General features: G+C 41.9%; 1 long non-coding RNA gene across 1 annotated transcript; it reads right to left on the bottom strand.

Moving 5' to 3' along the window:
* Window positions 1–724: 724 nt before the first annotated feature.
* Window positions 725–15,901, bottom strand: LOC122451252. The gene is made up of 3 exons (XR_006272351.1): window positions 15,845–15,901; window positions 12,439–12,512; window positions 725–1,216 (listed from the first exon to the last, which is right to left on the bottom strand). It is a non-coding gene; the product is annotated as an uncharacterized LOC122451252 (long non-coding RNA).
* Window positions 15,902–16,679: the final 778 nt, after the last annotated feature.

The raw sequence follows: 16,679 nt of genomic DNA, 5'->3' as shown, positions 1-16,679 counted from the left end.
TTATGTGGGAACCTGGAAACCCCTTGTCTTTGGTCACCTACCCTCCCACAACCACTTTCATCTCCCTAGGGTCCCAGCTCCATCCTGTCATTGGCCCTGAGTGGCAGCTGCTGCTAAGTCACTTCAGTCGTGTCCGACTCTGTGCGACCCCATAGATGGCAGCCCACCAGTCTCCCCCTTCCCTGGGATTCTCCAGGCAAGAATACTGGAGTGGGTTGCCATTTCCTTCTCCAATGCATGAAAGTGAACAGCGAAAGTGAAGTCGCTCAGTCGTGTCCGACTCTTAGTGACCCCATGGACTGCAGCCCACCAGGCTCCTCCGTCCATGGGATTTTCCAGGCAAGAGTACTGGAGTGGGGTGCCATTGCCTTCTCTGAGTGGGAGCTAGTGAATGTCATCTCTCAGGGCTCCCCTCAGGTCCATGACTGAGGTCCTGTTTGCCCATGTTTTAAAATTCTTCAGGGAGGGCACCCACTACATAAGTCAGACTTTTTCTTTTTAAAAACTATATATTTTTATTATTTTTTTGGCTGTACCAAGTCTCAGTGGCAGCACACAGCATCTTCGATCTTCATTGCGGCATGCAGGGTCTTTAGCTGTGGCAGGCAGGATCTAGTTCCCTGACCAGGGACTGAACCCCAGACCCCCTGCACTGGGAGCATGGAGTCTTAGGCAAAGAACTGCCAGGGATGTACAAGTCAGACTCTTTCAAGCTAAAACCAATCTCTTCCCATAGGATAATTTATATTTTATACTAAAGACCCCTTCCCTGCTAAGGAGAACAGGGAGGGACAATGGGAGTGAAAGCATCGACCCGACATAAAATATTAAAGTCCCTACTTGATCCTCCACACTAAAGTCTGGCAGAGAGACTGTTTCGTGGCTTGGTTTAATTATAGGTTCACCCAATGCCAAGCTTAAGCCCCCAAGGTCTAATTTAGGAGGGTTAAGGGTTTAGTAGAGGCTTTGCATTGCTGAAGAGCAGCTGGAGAGGAGCATTGCCTTGTGCCCCAGCTAGGATTCTGATTTCCAGCAGCATCCGAAGACAGTCCCGTCGTCCCAGAGACTCAGTGGGCAGTGTGGGCTCGTGTGTCACCATGAAGATCATCAGCAGATGCGTTTGGCTTCTCCAGCCAAGTCTGGAAGAGCTCTCTTATCGTTTGATGGTCTGGAAACAACTAAGGCTGTCTTCACCTTCTGTGCTGCTGTCTCATTTCTGTTTGGGAAGAGCAGACACTGCTAGGGCTTCCCTTGCCCTTGACAGTGGTGAAGGAGCCCTGTGGACTGATCCTTCCCATCACAGACAGGTAAGGACCAGTAGTTTAGAAGCATTTAAACAGCAAGCAGCATTTCTTGAACAACTAACGCACACACTACAAATGGCTTGGTCCAGTGGGGGAGAGAGATGAGGAGAACGCCAATCACAGTAAAAGGAGAAAAGACCGGAGGGAAAAGGTATGTGGGAGGCCCTGGAGCTGAGAGACCCAGAAACAGCTTCCCCAAAACAGGCGCAAGTCGTCTCAGAAGTAAGGTATAATTCATAGAGCATCTGTTCTGGATATTGCACCTATTTCAATTAATTCTCTCACCAGAGTCGCAGAGCTAATAAGTACCGAAACTGGGGTTTGAATCTAGGTTGGTTTGAACTCAAACCCATTTCGCTGCATCCTGCTGTCAAGGAACCAGGGAGGCTTGGGCAGGTTGGCCTGGGCGATGGGACCTCAGGCCAAGAGAATCACCTCCCCAGCAGAGGGAAATCTCTGTGGGGTCGAAGTCAGACTGAAAAGGCCTGCATAGAAATCCCTTCCTAGGTCTGAGGCAGGCACAGGGCATTGCTTGTTGCTGGGCCCTGAAGGGGCCTTAGAATTTGTTCTCAGCAGCACAGAGCAGGACCACTGTGGATCAGATCTGAAACATGTTTGCCACATAGAATGGATCTGGAGGAGACAGAGAAGTTCTAAAGGAAGCTCACAGAGCCAGAGGCTCAGGAAGGATGACTTGAATTTTCTCCAGTTTCCAGTTGCCTTAGGGGGGAAAAGTTAATAAAATTCCACTGCTAAAAAGTTGAGGCTATTGCTTACCCAAGGAAAGGAACCAAGGTCAGGATGACTTCTTTTTTCTTTTTTTTTTTTCCTAGTCTCATGCTGAAATTTCACCAATACTGCTGATAAACACTTGTTGACTACCCCAAATTCAGACTCCAGAATGGTGCTGAAAGCTTAGGAAGGAGTGCCCCAAATTAGGCCCGGGCATAGAAAACTTAACAGCAGAACAGATTCATACCAGCTGCTTGTTTTGCCTTCTCTAATTAAAGCGCTCTCCAGTTAAGGAGAAACGTTAAAGGCTACCCAGCTTTGGTTGAAACATGTATGTTGGACTGAACTAAGTTGAGACATTACTCTGACTCAGCCAGATTTTGATTAAAAACCTGCATCATTTTCTGCCTCAAGTTTTTGAGCACTAGGTTGATGTCTGATACCCAAAAAAGGTTAATCTCCACACTCTATTAAGAGGAACAACGATTTCTCAGGTAGGTTGCTTTTCTTTTTTTTTTTTCTGCCTGCAATATCTTTGTAATATTCTTCCAAGGGCTCCTGTGGGCTTAATATATACGACATTCAAAAAATAATAGTAAATGAATTTCTATCCATTTCACCGAGGGAGTTTTCCCCTCCATTTGTAATCTATTTTTTATGATTGTCTTTGCCTTGCAGGAGACAGAAGTAGAGGTGGTTTGGGGCCATCTGTGTAACTCTGGGATCAGCTCTCTGTGATCAAAATGGAAACAAATCCCAGATGAGAGCCCCAACTGTTTCAGAAGAATATGGCAAAGCCCAGTGTTCCTGACCAAGTTGTCACACACAGAGCAGAACTATGGATGAGAGCCGTACAACATCTGTTGCCTGGGTAACCATCCATCCACTGAGCCAGCCCTGAGTCATAAGTGGTGTGGGGAGGAGGTCTGTGAGGACAGAGAGCAGTGCGAACCCTTCTCTTCCTTCCCCACCTCCATACGTGGCCTAAGGGCGCCTTACAAGGTTAATAGGAGCCTGTGTGTGTGTATGCTCAGCTGCTACGTCGTGTCTGACTCTGTGATCCCATGGACTGTAGCCTGCCAAGCTCCTCTGTCCATGGGATTTCCCATGGCAAGAATACTGGAGTGGGTTGCCATTCCCTTCTCCAGGGGGTCTTCCTGATGTATCTCCAGCATTTCCTGCATTGGCAGGCAGGTTCTTTACCACTGAGACATCTGGGAAGCCCCAATAGAAACGTACTAGATCTATATCCCTGAAGACCTAAAGACCTATCTTTCCCTAACCCTCATTCAAAGATTCATGGACCTCCATTAGTCTCATCACAAAAGCTCTCCAGATTCTTTTTTTAAGAATATATATATTTAAAATTTTATTTTTAACAGCAAAATATTTTGTATTGGGGTATAGTCAATCATCAATGTTGTGATAGTGTCAGGTGAGCAGTAAAGGGACTCAGCCATGCGTACACATGTATCCTTTTTCCCCCAGCCCCTCTTCCATCCAGGCTGGCATATAGCATTGAAAAGCTCCCCAGATTCTTACCAGTGCTAGTGCATTATCAATGCTGAGCAACATTGCTCAAAATGCCAGTCCTTGACTGGTGCTCCATCGATCACACACCAGCGTGTGGCTCCGGGCTGCATTCTGAGTAGCACTAGAGCCCTGACGTCTTAGGACCACTACGGCAGCCCACCAGAGCTCACACACTTACCTGCAGGGATGGGAAAACCTACCATGTGGTTTTCTTCTCATGTATTTCATCATATCCTTGATACTGCACACAAACTTAGAGGGGAAAATTAATAAATATGCCTTTGCTGAGTAATTAGTTCCACTTCTCTAAAAACACCCTTAAGTATATTCCCCAAAGAATTGAAAATAGGTATTCAAACAAAAACTTGTACACAAATGTTCATAGCAACACTATTCACCATAGCCAAAAGTTGGAAACAACTTAAATATCCATTGATAGATGAATGGATAAACAAATTGTGGTATATCCATATGATGGAATATTATTCATCCATAAAAGGAATGAAGTACTGATATATATTATGACATGGATGAACCGTGAAAGGGTTTCCCAGGTGGCTCAGTGGCAGAGAATCCACCAGCCAACGCAGGAGCTGGAGGAGACATGGGTTTGATCCCTGGGTCAAGAAGATCCCCTTGAGGAGGAAACGGCAACCCACTCCAGTATTCTTGCTGAGAAAATCCAAAGGACAGAGGAACCAGGCGGACTCCATGGGGTTGCAAAGAGTCATACATGACTTAACGACTGACCACACATGTACATACCTTGAAAACATTATACTGAGTGAAAACCTAGGTGCAGAAGGTCTTGTATTGTATGATTTCACTTAAATGAAATATCCAGAAAGGTAAATACATAGAGATAGAAAGTAGGTTAGTGGTTGCCAGAGACTGAGATGTCATGTGAATTTTACCTCAATTAAAAAAGAATATGCATAAAAGAAAGGCAGAAAGAAAATGTATTTAAAAAAAACACAGAAAGAAAAAGTATTCCCCAGAGTTGCACCACCCAAAATCAAATACTCTTCTCACTTTGTTCCAGTTTATGTTCCACAGTAATAATCCATATTGCATTTATAATTTACATTTTGTTTTCAAATTTAATGTTATTTTCAAAGTATTGCTTATGGTCTATATAAGCAATATAGAGCTTAAATACTGGGTAAAGCTCTTTGATACTTATTTTTAAATTGCTTCTTAATACTGTTGTATTAATTTACATATAGATATCTGCAGTATATGAAAATATATATTCATATACACCATTGCCAGCACTGACTAGTCTCCTAAAAGATAAAAAAAAGGGAATAGTGTATGGTTGTTTTAATACTATTTCATTTGCTTGTTAGTAAGGTTGTCATCTTACATTTTTCTTTTTCAAGTAATAAATGTTTAGTAGAGACTTCTTTGCTTTGTCAGAGTAGAGAACAACGAATTATTATTGTTTGGGGGAGAAGTTAATAGTAAAGACTTTAAAAGACTGGAGTAGACTAAACTAGACACAGTTGTCCCTAAAGAAGGAACTAAAGAATTAGAAGATTGATATGATCAGATAACCTGGAATGCAAGACTGAACAGAGAGAGAATATATGCAAGGTAAGAACATAGAAGATAAAAGTTTACAATCTTGGTGAAAATCAAGTAGGTTAGACCTGTGAAGGATCTGACCTTGCATGATTGAGGAAGCTGGTTAAACACTCTGTGAGACTATTGTCTTCCAGAATGATGCTGGAACAGCTATGTTCCAGCCCTAAGAGATGCTGACAGAGAGTCGCAGAAAGAACACAGATGAGCATCGGGACAGATCCTGAGATGCAGGCTGTTCAGTCTTACACGTCTTACCTGATTATACCTCAAGGTATGGAGTGGGGGACAGTGCCAACAAGAGCTGTGACTGTGGAAGTCACTCAGTCTGTCTTTTCCAGGAATTAATAGATACTAAATTTCCAGGTTTGAAACTAAGAAATAGCAGCAATATAAAAATTTTAATTTAATCTAGAGCTTTATAGTATTGAGATGCTGCTGCTACTGCTGCTAAGTCGCTTCAGTCGTGTCCGACTCTGTGTGACCCCATAGACGGCAGCCCACCAGGCTCCCCCGTCCCTGGGATTCTCCAGGCAAGAATACTGGAGTGGGTTGCCATTTCCTTCTCCAATGCATGAAAGTGAAAAGGGAAAGTGAAGTCACTCAGTCGTGTCTGACTCTTCACGACCTCATGGACTGCAGCCCACCAGGCTCCTCCATCTGTGGGATTTTCCAGGCAAGAGTACTGGACTCACATGGCAATGTGGCCAAAAGCCACCAGGGTCACACTAAATTACTGAGCCTTGTTAATGAGTAGTTGAGGATGGGACATAGGCCCACCATGTCACTAACTGGCTTTGGACCCTGGCCCAGAGCCTTGCTGATTCTCAGCTTGGTCTCCTTGCTAAGCATCCCTTTTCAGGAATGCAAAGAATAGCTGAAAAGAACAGAAATTTTAGCATTACAATGAACACTGCCCAACATTAGTCTTGTCTCTGCTATTCTTTAGTAAATCCAGGGGAGAATCTCACAAATTAAGGACTACTGAGGGTGGTGGTCTGTCAAGATGCAGAAAAAAATGACCCTCTCTTTTCCATTTTTGAGTAAAAACAACAGGAAAAATGGGTTCAACTTTAGTGTGCCCAAGGAGAAACTGTGATTGAACTTGACAAAATTTGTTGAAATAATGAATGCATGACAGAGGAACTTCACCTTTGGTGAGAAGAAGCTATATTCTCAGCGGTCATGTCTCAGTCCTTTGAGGCTGAATTGTGATACACAGCAGTAGTTTCTCACCTTCTGTCACTCAGAGCATGATATTCTGCAAGCCAACCCCGCGTTTCAACCAGAGCAGCTCTGCTCACAATCATTTATATATTGGAGTTGTATTAAGATACTGCTTGAAAACACAGTCCTACTTAAACTCAAAATCTTTTGCACAGCAAAGGAAATGACAAACAAAATGAAAAGACAATCCACAGATTGGGAGAAAATATGTGCAAATTATGTGACCAATAAGGGATTAGTCTCCAAAATTTACAAACAGCTTAGGACAATAACAGCATCAAACAGCCCACTCAAAAAGTGGGCAGAAGACCTGAACAGACATTTTTCCAAAGAGGACATACATATGGCCAACAGGCACATGAAAAGATGTTCAAAATCAGTAGTTATTAGAGAAGTACAAATCAAATCTACAATGAGATATCACCTCACACCAGTCAGAATGGCTATCATCAAAAAATCCACAAACAACAAATACTGCAGAGTGTGAGGAGAGAGGGGAATCACACTGTTGGAGGGAATGGAAATTGGTACAGCCACTGTGGAGAATGCTATGGAAGTTCCTTAAAAAACTAAAAATAGAGCTACCATATGACCCTGCAATCCTACTCCTGGGCATTTATCCGTAGAAAAACATGATCTGAAAGGATACATGCATCCCTGTGTTCACTGCAGGACCGTTTATAATAGCCAAGACATGGAAGTCACCTAAATGTCTATCAACAGAGGCATGGATAAAGAAGACATGGTATACATAGACAATGGCATATTACTCAACCGTTAAAAAGAATGAAATAATGCCATTTGCAGCAACATGGATGGGCCTAGAGAGGGTCATACGGAGTGAAGCAAGTCAGATAGAGGAGAAATATATGACATTCGTTATAGATGGAATCTAAAAAGAAATGACACAAATGAACTTACTTACAAAACAGAAAGAGACTAACAGACTTAGAAAACAAATTTATGGTTACTGGGCGGAGGGGAAGGGATAGTTGGGGAGTTTGGGAAGATCATGGACACACTGCTATGTTTAAAATGGATAACCAACAAAGACCTACTGTATAGCACATGGAACTCTACTCAATGTTATGTGCCAGCCTCATGGGAGGGAGATTTGGGGGAGGATGGATACATGTATATGTATGGCTGAGACCCTTTGTTGTTCATCTGAAACTACCATAACATTGTTAATTGGCTATACCCCAATACAAAATAAAAAGTTTAAGGTTTGGGAAAAAAATGATTCAGTCAGAAAAGTTAGTTAAGTAAATCTTGGGAAAGAAATAAATACAATGGTATAGGTAAGTTAAAAAAGATGGACAAGGTAGACCATACAAACACTAATGCAAAGAGAGCTAGAATGGCTACATTAATAACAGACAAAGTAAGTTTCGGAGCAATGAAAGTTACTAGGGATAAAGATAGACACCACACCACAATAAAAGTGTCAATTCACAAGGCAGACCCAAGCCTATGCATGCAACTAGCAACAGTTTCAAAACACATGAAAAAAAAAGCATATAGTACTAAAAGGAGAATTGGAAAAACCCACAGTTACAGCTTTAAGATTCCTCTCTCAGGAGTTGATAGAATAAATAGACAGAAAATCCACAAGGATATATGAATTGAACATACAATCAACCAACTACATCAAACTGATGTTACATCAATTTGATGTAGTTGGCTACCAACCACAAAAGCATGCAAATAGCTTTCAAGTAATTGAATATTCATCAAAACAGACCATATTTTGGGTTCTAATGCAAACCTTAACACATTTAAAAGAATTGAAATCATGTAAGTTCTCTGGCCACAATGGAATTAAATTAGATATTAATAACAAAAATATAACTGAAAATATTCATATAGTTGGAAATTCAAGAATATTCTACTAAATAATCCATGGATCAAAGAGCAAGTCTCAAGAGAAATTAGAAAATATTCTGAACTGAATGAAAATAAATCTACATTTCAAAATTTGTGAGATAAAAATACTAAATTGTGTCAATAAATCATGATTCTCAATTTTGATTCCCATTTGAACCACCTGGAGAGTTCTAAAAATTACTGATCCCTTGGCCCCACCCCAGACCAATGACATCAAAATCTCTAGAGGGTGAAGTCCTTGCAAGGATGTTTTTGCAAAGCAACCTCAGTGCTTTTGCTCTACAGCCACCATTGAGAACTACTCTTTGAAGTACTGAAAAAGTGATAGAAAATTATCTGGGGGCACAGATGAACTGCCAGGGCCATGGCCACAACGAGGGGGTCACTGGGTTTGAAGAATATGCTTGAATTTATCTCGTGGGAAAGGATTAGGAGGACAGGCCTTCAGGCATGGGAACAACATGCACCAAGCCACAGAGATATGAAAGGGTATTTAGGGAATGAAGTACAAAGCATATCTATTGTGCCACCTTACACACACACACACACACACAGTATATATACATAACATGTATAGTGTAATTCAAATGCTTATTCCTACTGTTAGGGTGAAACTTACAAATGACCTAAACTTTCACAAAGCTCTATATGGAGAAGGGATAGAAAATATTTGAAGATAGGTTCTCACTATGTAGGAGAAATTTGGGGAGTGAAAACTACTAAAAAGCATTTGTTTGTATGTCAATTTACATACAAGGATTTAAATACTGTATAAAATTGTGGCAGACGGAAACAGTCACTCAAAGTGAAAGTCGTTCAGTCATGTCCAACTCTTTGCAACCCTGTGGACTGTAGACTATCAGGAGCCTCTGTCCACAGAATTCTCCAGGCCAGGACACTAGAATGGGTAGCTGTCCCCTTCTCCAGGGGATCTTCCCAACCCAGGGATGGAACCCAGGTCTCCTGCATTGCAAGTGGATTCTTTACCCTCTGAGCCACCAAAAAGAAAGAAAGAAAGTGAAGTCGCTCAGTCGTGTCTGACTCTTTGCGACCCCATGGACTGTAGCCTACCAGGCTCCTTCGTCCATGGTATTTTCTAGGCAAGAGTACTTGAGTGGGTTGCCATTTCCCTTCCCCAGGAGATCTTCCTGACCCAGGGATTGAACTCGGGTCTCCCGAATTGTAGGCAGACTCTTTACCATCTAAGCCACCAGGGAAGTCTGAGCCAGCAGGGATGCCCTAAATCCATAAAGCCTACCGGAATAGAATGCTTTGTGTTTAGCCTGGGCGGGTTTGGTTTTTCCTTTTGTTCCCTCTCTAGTGTCACTTCTGGCTAGTCTTCCTCTGCCCCCTATACCACCTTGTAGTTTATTCTTTAACAGCAGAAAGAACACTGGACAGAGTCACCTCCATACTTCTTGCTTATGTCATGCTCCTTGCCAGGGTGGTCTCACTCTCCGCCCCCCAGCCCACCCTGTTAATCCTCTACTCTTCAACTCAGGTATCACCTCTTCCAGGAAGACCTCCCTGAATGGAAGTGCTTTGGTTGGGTCTTAAAGATCCTTTAAGATCCTTGTTTGTAAATTCAGAATGCTTTGCATTTTTCTGCATTGTCTTCAGATATGCAGTAAGGTTTTATAATTTTATTTCTTAATGTTGAAGCACAGATCTGAAGGAGGTTCAAAAAGCTTATGTCATTTCTGAGTCTCAGGAGAGCAGCTGGAATCCTCTATTGTGGTTATTTTGCAAGAAGCAGATTTGAAAGATTGTAGCAAACAGACACTTGTTTGTCTTGGGTATTCCAGAAAAACATTGAGGAGGGCCTTAGAAAACAAAACTCTAAGCTGTGGCAGGTGGTGTTATTTCAGAGAAGAAATTAGGCATTAATAAGGTTGGTAACACTAGACCCTGATGACTATCTCCTCTTCGCTTTGGGAAGTTGCTGGAAGGATGCGCGGGTGCTCCATGGACACACTCTAGGCTTTCTAAGAAATATAGAATTGAATCCCCAGAGGCCCTTTAATGTAGGGTGAGGTTTGTCAGCTGTAAAGTTTTTTAACCAGAAGTGAAAACCCCACATAAACATTCATTCTCCCTCCCCCTGTGGCAGGGGACAGAAAGAGGGAGCACAAAAGTCTTAACAGAGTAAGGAATGAACCTGGCAGTGGAACAGCCACGGTGATGAGAGTGTGATGGGACAGAACCGCCCACTGCCCTGCTTAAATGGTGTGACTGTGTAAGAACAAGACTACGCTTGATAGGATGTTACATGAAAATAAAAGTAAGCTACAGAATACTACACGAAGAGCCAACTCATTAGAAAAGACCCTAATGCTGGGAAAAGACTGAAGGCAGGAGGAGAAGGGGATGACAGAGGATGAGATGGTTAATTAGGGTTTCCCTTGTAGCTCAGCTGGTAAAGGATCTGCCTGCAGTGCAGGAGACCCGGGTTCAATCCCTGGGTCGGGAAGATCCCCTGGAGAAGGAAACGGCAACCCACTCCAGCATCCTTGTCTGGAAAATCTCACGGACAGAGAAGCCTGGTGGGCTGCAGTGCATGGGGTCACAAAAAGTCAGCCACAACTGAGCGACTAATACACACACAACTCAATGGACATGAGATTGAGCAAGCTCCGGGAGATGGTGAAGGACAGGGAAGTCTGGCCTTCTGCAGTCCATGGGGTCACAAAGAGTTGAACACGACTTAGTGAGTGAACAACAACAGACTACTAAGTTCTTCCTAGGTGACTCAGTGGTAAAGAATCCACCTGCCAGAGCAGGAGATGCGGGTTCAATCCCTGGGTTGGGAAGATCCCCTGGAGAAGGAAATGGCAACCCACTCCAGTATTCTTGCCTGGGAAATCCCACAGACAGAGGAGACTGGTGGGCTACAGTCCATGGGTCTAGAGTCGGACACAACTGAGCGACTAAACAACAGCAACAGATTATTATACTTTCTGTTGTCCTAACTCTATTCAAAAACAGGAACACAGGTGTCCTACAAAAACAATTGTGGGGAATGTCATCAACTTTTCAACAGTGATCGTCTATGGCTATTGAGACTACAGGTAATTTTAAAAAATTCTTTTCCATTATGGTTTATTATAAGATAATGAATACAGTTCTCTATACTATACAGTGGGACCTTATTGTGTGTCCCTTCTTTATGAAACAGCTTACATCTGCCAGCCCCAACTTCCCACTCCATCCCTCCGACAACCCCCTCCCCCAGGCAACCAAGAGTCTGTTCTATACAGGTAATTGTTTTTGCTTGCTTGCAGTTTTTGGTATTTTATCTATTTTCTGTACTGAGCCCATATTGTGTTTACAGTACAGAAGCAGTGAGCTTTATTCAATAATAGTAAATAAATAATAGTAAATTAAAATATGAGACTTTGTGCAGGAAGAGGGCACGAGATGGACCTAAGAATTAGATCAATCAAGTCATGAACTTGCAGAGTGAAGATGTGGACATGGTCATTGCTTATTCTTTGCCAATTTGACAAATGAAAAAGGTAATAACTCAGTGTTTTTACTTTTTCTTATTTTAACACCAGTATTATTGAACACTTCTCTTTTGGAAAAAACACTGAGAAAGTACTGTGGGAGTCTGCCACACGGTGTGATACCATCAAAGGGGCACCCACAGTATTCTCTGTATATACAAAATTCACATTTCTGTCATCAGGGAGTTTTCCTCTAAAACTGGCTGAGCTTCCAATGAGTGCATAAGTAAGGTTTGTAGAATTCTATGTTCCACCAGGGAATCTGTTAGCCTCATGTAGAAAACCCAAACTCAGAGTGGGCCCGCGGGTGGAAGGTGAGGTGGGTGGGCTCTGGAGAAAAACTGACAATAAAAGAGGAGAAGGCAGTCCAGTGGCTACACCTTTCATACACAACTTGAACCCAGGTACCTCCATGCCAGCCTTTATGTTCCGCCACTGGGCTAGGGCCAACCATCTGCCATCCGGAGGAACCTGGTAACAACACTGTCCACCTATCAGAAGCAGGGTCAGTCACTGAGAAAGAGTCAGGGCCTGATTAGAAAGTGACAGGCGAAAAAGAGGTGACTCAAACCTCACAGGTATTTCTGTGGCTTCTGCTCTCTGGGGCAGACCCACTGAGAGTTTGTCCAGGAAGCTGAAAGAATAATTTGGTTTCTCAGACTCACAGTGATGGGTCACTCTGGGGATTCCCCTGAAAGTCCTCGCCCCATTTTGAGCCGTGACTTGTTGACTTTCATGCCTATGGAAAGAGTTAATGTAAATATCTGTTAGGATCTCTCTACACAAATGAGCCATTGAGAAAATGTTCCTGAGCTTCGGGATGCTGTTATCATACCTGGTATCATCATTACTGTCATTACTAACTTCCACTAAATCGATGGTGTAATCTTCATAGCATTTGATGACTATCCTTTGCTGAATCAATTTTCTGAACAAAATCTTCCTAGTCTGACTGTGGAACTGAATAAGGTTTTAGAACACAACAAGCATGAGCTTGATGGCAGGTTTAGCAGGGTGTGGGAAATGAAAACCAGGATTACTTACAATTAGACAATGACCAGTGACAACTATTATTTACATAACAAACACTCCAATAGCATTGATGACTAATATTTGAATTAATTCTATATTTTAAATTCTCATGTAGTGAAATCAACTCTGTGTGTGTGTGTGTGTGTGTGTATACAGCGCTATGCATTTTAATATTTGTAGGGATTGCTCTATCCACCAGCACATCAGGGTTCAGAACGAATCCATCACCTCAGAAAAGGCCCTCACGTTGCTCCTTTGTAGTCACAGTCTCCCCATCCTTACCCCTGGACACTGATCTGTTCTGCATAACTACAGTATTGTCCTTTGCGCTAAGGTGCTTCAGTCGGTCTGACTCTGCAACGCTATGGACTGTAGCCTGCTGGGCTCCTCTGTCCATGGGACTTTCCAGGCAAGAAGACTGTGTGCTATGTCGCTCAGTTGTGTCTGATTTTGTGACCCCATAGACTGTAGCCTGCCAGGCTCCTCTGTTCATGGGATTCTCCAGGCAAGAATACTGGAGTGGGTTGCCATTTCCTTCTCCAAGAATACCATAGGGGGTTGCTATTTCCTCCTCCAGGGGATCTTCCGGACCCAGGGATGGAACCCACATCTCTTATGTCTCCTCCATTGGCAGGTGAGTTCTTTACCAGTAGCGTCACCTGGGAAGGTCTTATGGTCTTTTAGAGACTATCATATAAGTGGAATCATACAGTATATAACCTTTTGAGATTTTCTTTCATTCAGAATAATGCTTTTGAGATCCATGCAAATCATTGCATATATTAGTAGTTGGTTCGTTTTTGTTGTTAAGTAGTATTCCACTGCATGCCTGTATCACAGTTTATGGATCATTTGTAGAAGGACATTTGGGCTGTTTCCAGTTTGGGGAAATTAAGATTAGGGCTTCTCTAAATATTTGTGTTCAGATTTTTGTACGAGCACAAGTTTTTATTTCTCTAAGGTAAGTGCCCAGGAGTGAGATTGCTGGGTGATAGGGTCTGTATTTAAATTTATGGGAAAGCTGCAGAGTAGCTGTACTATTTTGCATTCCCATCAACTATGAGTGAGAGTTCCAGCTGTTCTGCATCCTTAGCAGTGCTCTGAGTTGTCAGTAATTAACCATTCTACTAGGCATCTACTGATATCTCATTGTGACCTCAATTTGCATTTCCCTGATGGATAATAATATTGAACATCATTCCTCATGCTTCCTTGCCATCCTTGTATCTTCTTTAACGAAGTATCTGTTCATCTTTTATCTGTGTTTTAATTGGTTTGTTTATTTTCTTACTGTTGAGTTTTGAGGGATTTTTTATATATTCTGGATATAAATCATTTGTAGAAAATTTAATTAGCCAATATTTACTCCCAGTTTGCTAGCTCCTCTTTTCATTCTCTTAACAGTATATCTAACAGACAAAAAGGTTTTAATTTTTATGAACTTTAACTTGTGGTTGTATTCTTTTACGGATCACACTTTTGTGTCATCTCTAAGAACTAACCCCAAGTTAAACAAATATTTTCTCCTGTGTTTTCTTCTAAAAGTTTTATAGATCTATGATCTATTTTGAGTTAAGTTTTGTATAAGGTGTGATGTTAGGTCAAGTTTCTCTTTTTTTTTGCCTATGGATGTCCAAATGTTTCAACATATTTGTTGAAAATACCATCCTTTCTTCATTGAACTGCTTTGGGGCCTTTGTCAAAAATCAATTGACTATATTTGTGTGGGTCTATTTCTGGGTTCTTTATTCTCTTCCATTGACCTATGTGTCTATCTATAGCCCTTTACCAATACCTCCACTGTCTTGATATCTATAGCTTTATAGTAAGTCTTAAAATCAAGTAGTGTGATTCCTCCAACTTTATTCTTCTTTCTCAAAATTTCGTCAGCCAGTTTTCAATGAGATTTCCTATGAATCCAACACCATGCCAAGCACCTTATGTGAATGATCTCATTTAAGCTTCACAAAAAACCTTTGAGGATCTGTGTCAGTTCAAGTCTGCCAAGAAGCAGATGTCAAGGTGGATTTAAAAGTTCAAAAGATTTATTGCGGGCAATTTCTATAGAGGATGAAGGGGTTAGGGAGCAGGGCCAATGGGGAAAGATTTCAGGTCATGATGCTGTGAAAGGTCTGACACTGTGAAAGGAACAGATCAGGAAGGAGGCTTAAGCAGGAGGAGGCTCAGACTGTAGCACAGCCTGGAGAAAATCTCAGCCAAGCTTACAGGGGACAATCTAGAACAAAACTTTCCCGCTAGAGGAGCCCCATGTTGAGCAGCAACCTCCAGGCCCTTGTACCCGACCCCTACCCCACAAGCTAGGCTGTAGGTTGGAAGCAGCCTGGGGAATGTCTGGCCTCTCTATAAATGCTCCAGAGGAGTTAAAACTCAGAAAGATCTGATTCTAACTCTTACTATTTCCCCAAATGCAAATTTCATCTCATGATTAAATTTAATTGTAATATTACAAACAAATAAAATAATTCGAAACCCTCCTCCCAACTCAAAAATGAAGTTCTCACTGTTAAAAGAGTTAGAAATTCTATGACATTTTTCTACTCTGGCAAGATCCAAATATTAGTAGAACTCAATATACTGCATTTCTAATGGCTTTTAGATCCATTTCCCTGGCCATAGACACAGAACTGGACCTAGAATCTATTTCTTGCCCTGGTTCCTCATTAACTGATGTTTTTTTTTCCTTAATAACATTACCCTTTCCTCTTTTTCCTTTCTTATCTCTCCGTGTAAATTTCTTCAAAGATCAATGTCAACATCCACTCATATCCTCCTATCTGGTCAACAGAAGCCAGCTGTCTTCTGTTTTATTAAAAACCACATTCAGAATCACTTTAATCAATGTGCTCATTTAACACTTGTAATAAAATGCTAAAAAATGAGAAAACTTCTGTACAATGTTTATCATTGACTGCCAAAACTTTCACTGCACTTTGATACTTTAGGGTACCCTGTTTAAGCATTCGAGATATTTCCATTTGTACAGGATATTTTTAGTGAGATTTAAACGTGTATACTGACCAGCAGCTGGCAAATCAAGACTTTTTCTCCACTGATTTTTCACCCATCTTTATATTCCTTAGGAAAAGAAACAGTTAGAAATGTAAAAGGTGTTTTTAGTAACAGCAATGATAACATCAATGTAACTCCCATTTTACAGATGAGCAAAGTGTGGATCAGAAAGTTAAAGTGACATCTAAAGCAGGGACTGTGATGAAAATCCAAGATTTATGACTCAAAACATGTGCTCTCTATCTATACATGAACGTCTGTATATAGCATCATAATTTATAAACATAGAAGACAAACAAACCTTTAAAAAGTAAATAGTTGACAGAAGGTTTGGAGTGTTTGTGAGCATGGAACATGCTAGGCATTGCATGTTTATGTAGGAGCTCAACCACTCACGCTAATGAAAGACTGACCTCGAGAAGTTTCAGAAACAGTTGGATGAATGAACGAATGAATGAGGGCCTGCCCCAAACCCAGGCAAAGCCGCCACTGCCAGCATTGGGGTCCAGAGGGCAACCATGAAGTCCCACCTGTTTCAGATCATCTCTTCTGTTCATGATGTCACATTTTCCTCCTATTTGCCTTAGAAGCCCTCCAGGCAGCCTCTGCTAAGAGGCAGTGAATGCAGAGGGTTTTCTCCCAGCCCTGGACAAAAAAAAGCACTGTCACCCTCTGGGAAGGCATGGAAATGAGGGGTCAGCCTTTCCAGAGAGTATATCTAGGTGAATTAAGTTCACCCAGAGCATCCTCCTTCTACCCTGCTCCCTGTGACCACCACGCCATCACTTAACTCACCACATTGTCTACATGTTTGTCTCCGTCATCACTGAGTGAGCAATGTGAT

This window comes from Cervus canadensis, chromosome 12, assembly GCF_019320065.1.
Source record: "Cervus canadensis isolate Bull #8, Minnesota chromosome 12, ASM1932006v1, whole genome shotgun sequence".
NCBI classification, from domain to species: Eukaryota; Metazoa; Chordata; class Mammalia; order Artiodactyla; family Cervidae; genus Cervus; species Cervus canadensis.
Note: the sequence above shows the minus strand (reverse complement) of the source record. Positions and strands in the feature narration are given on the sequence as shown.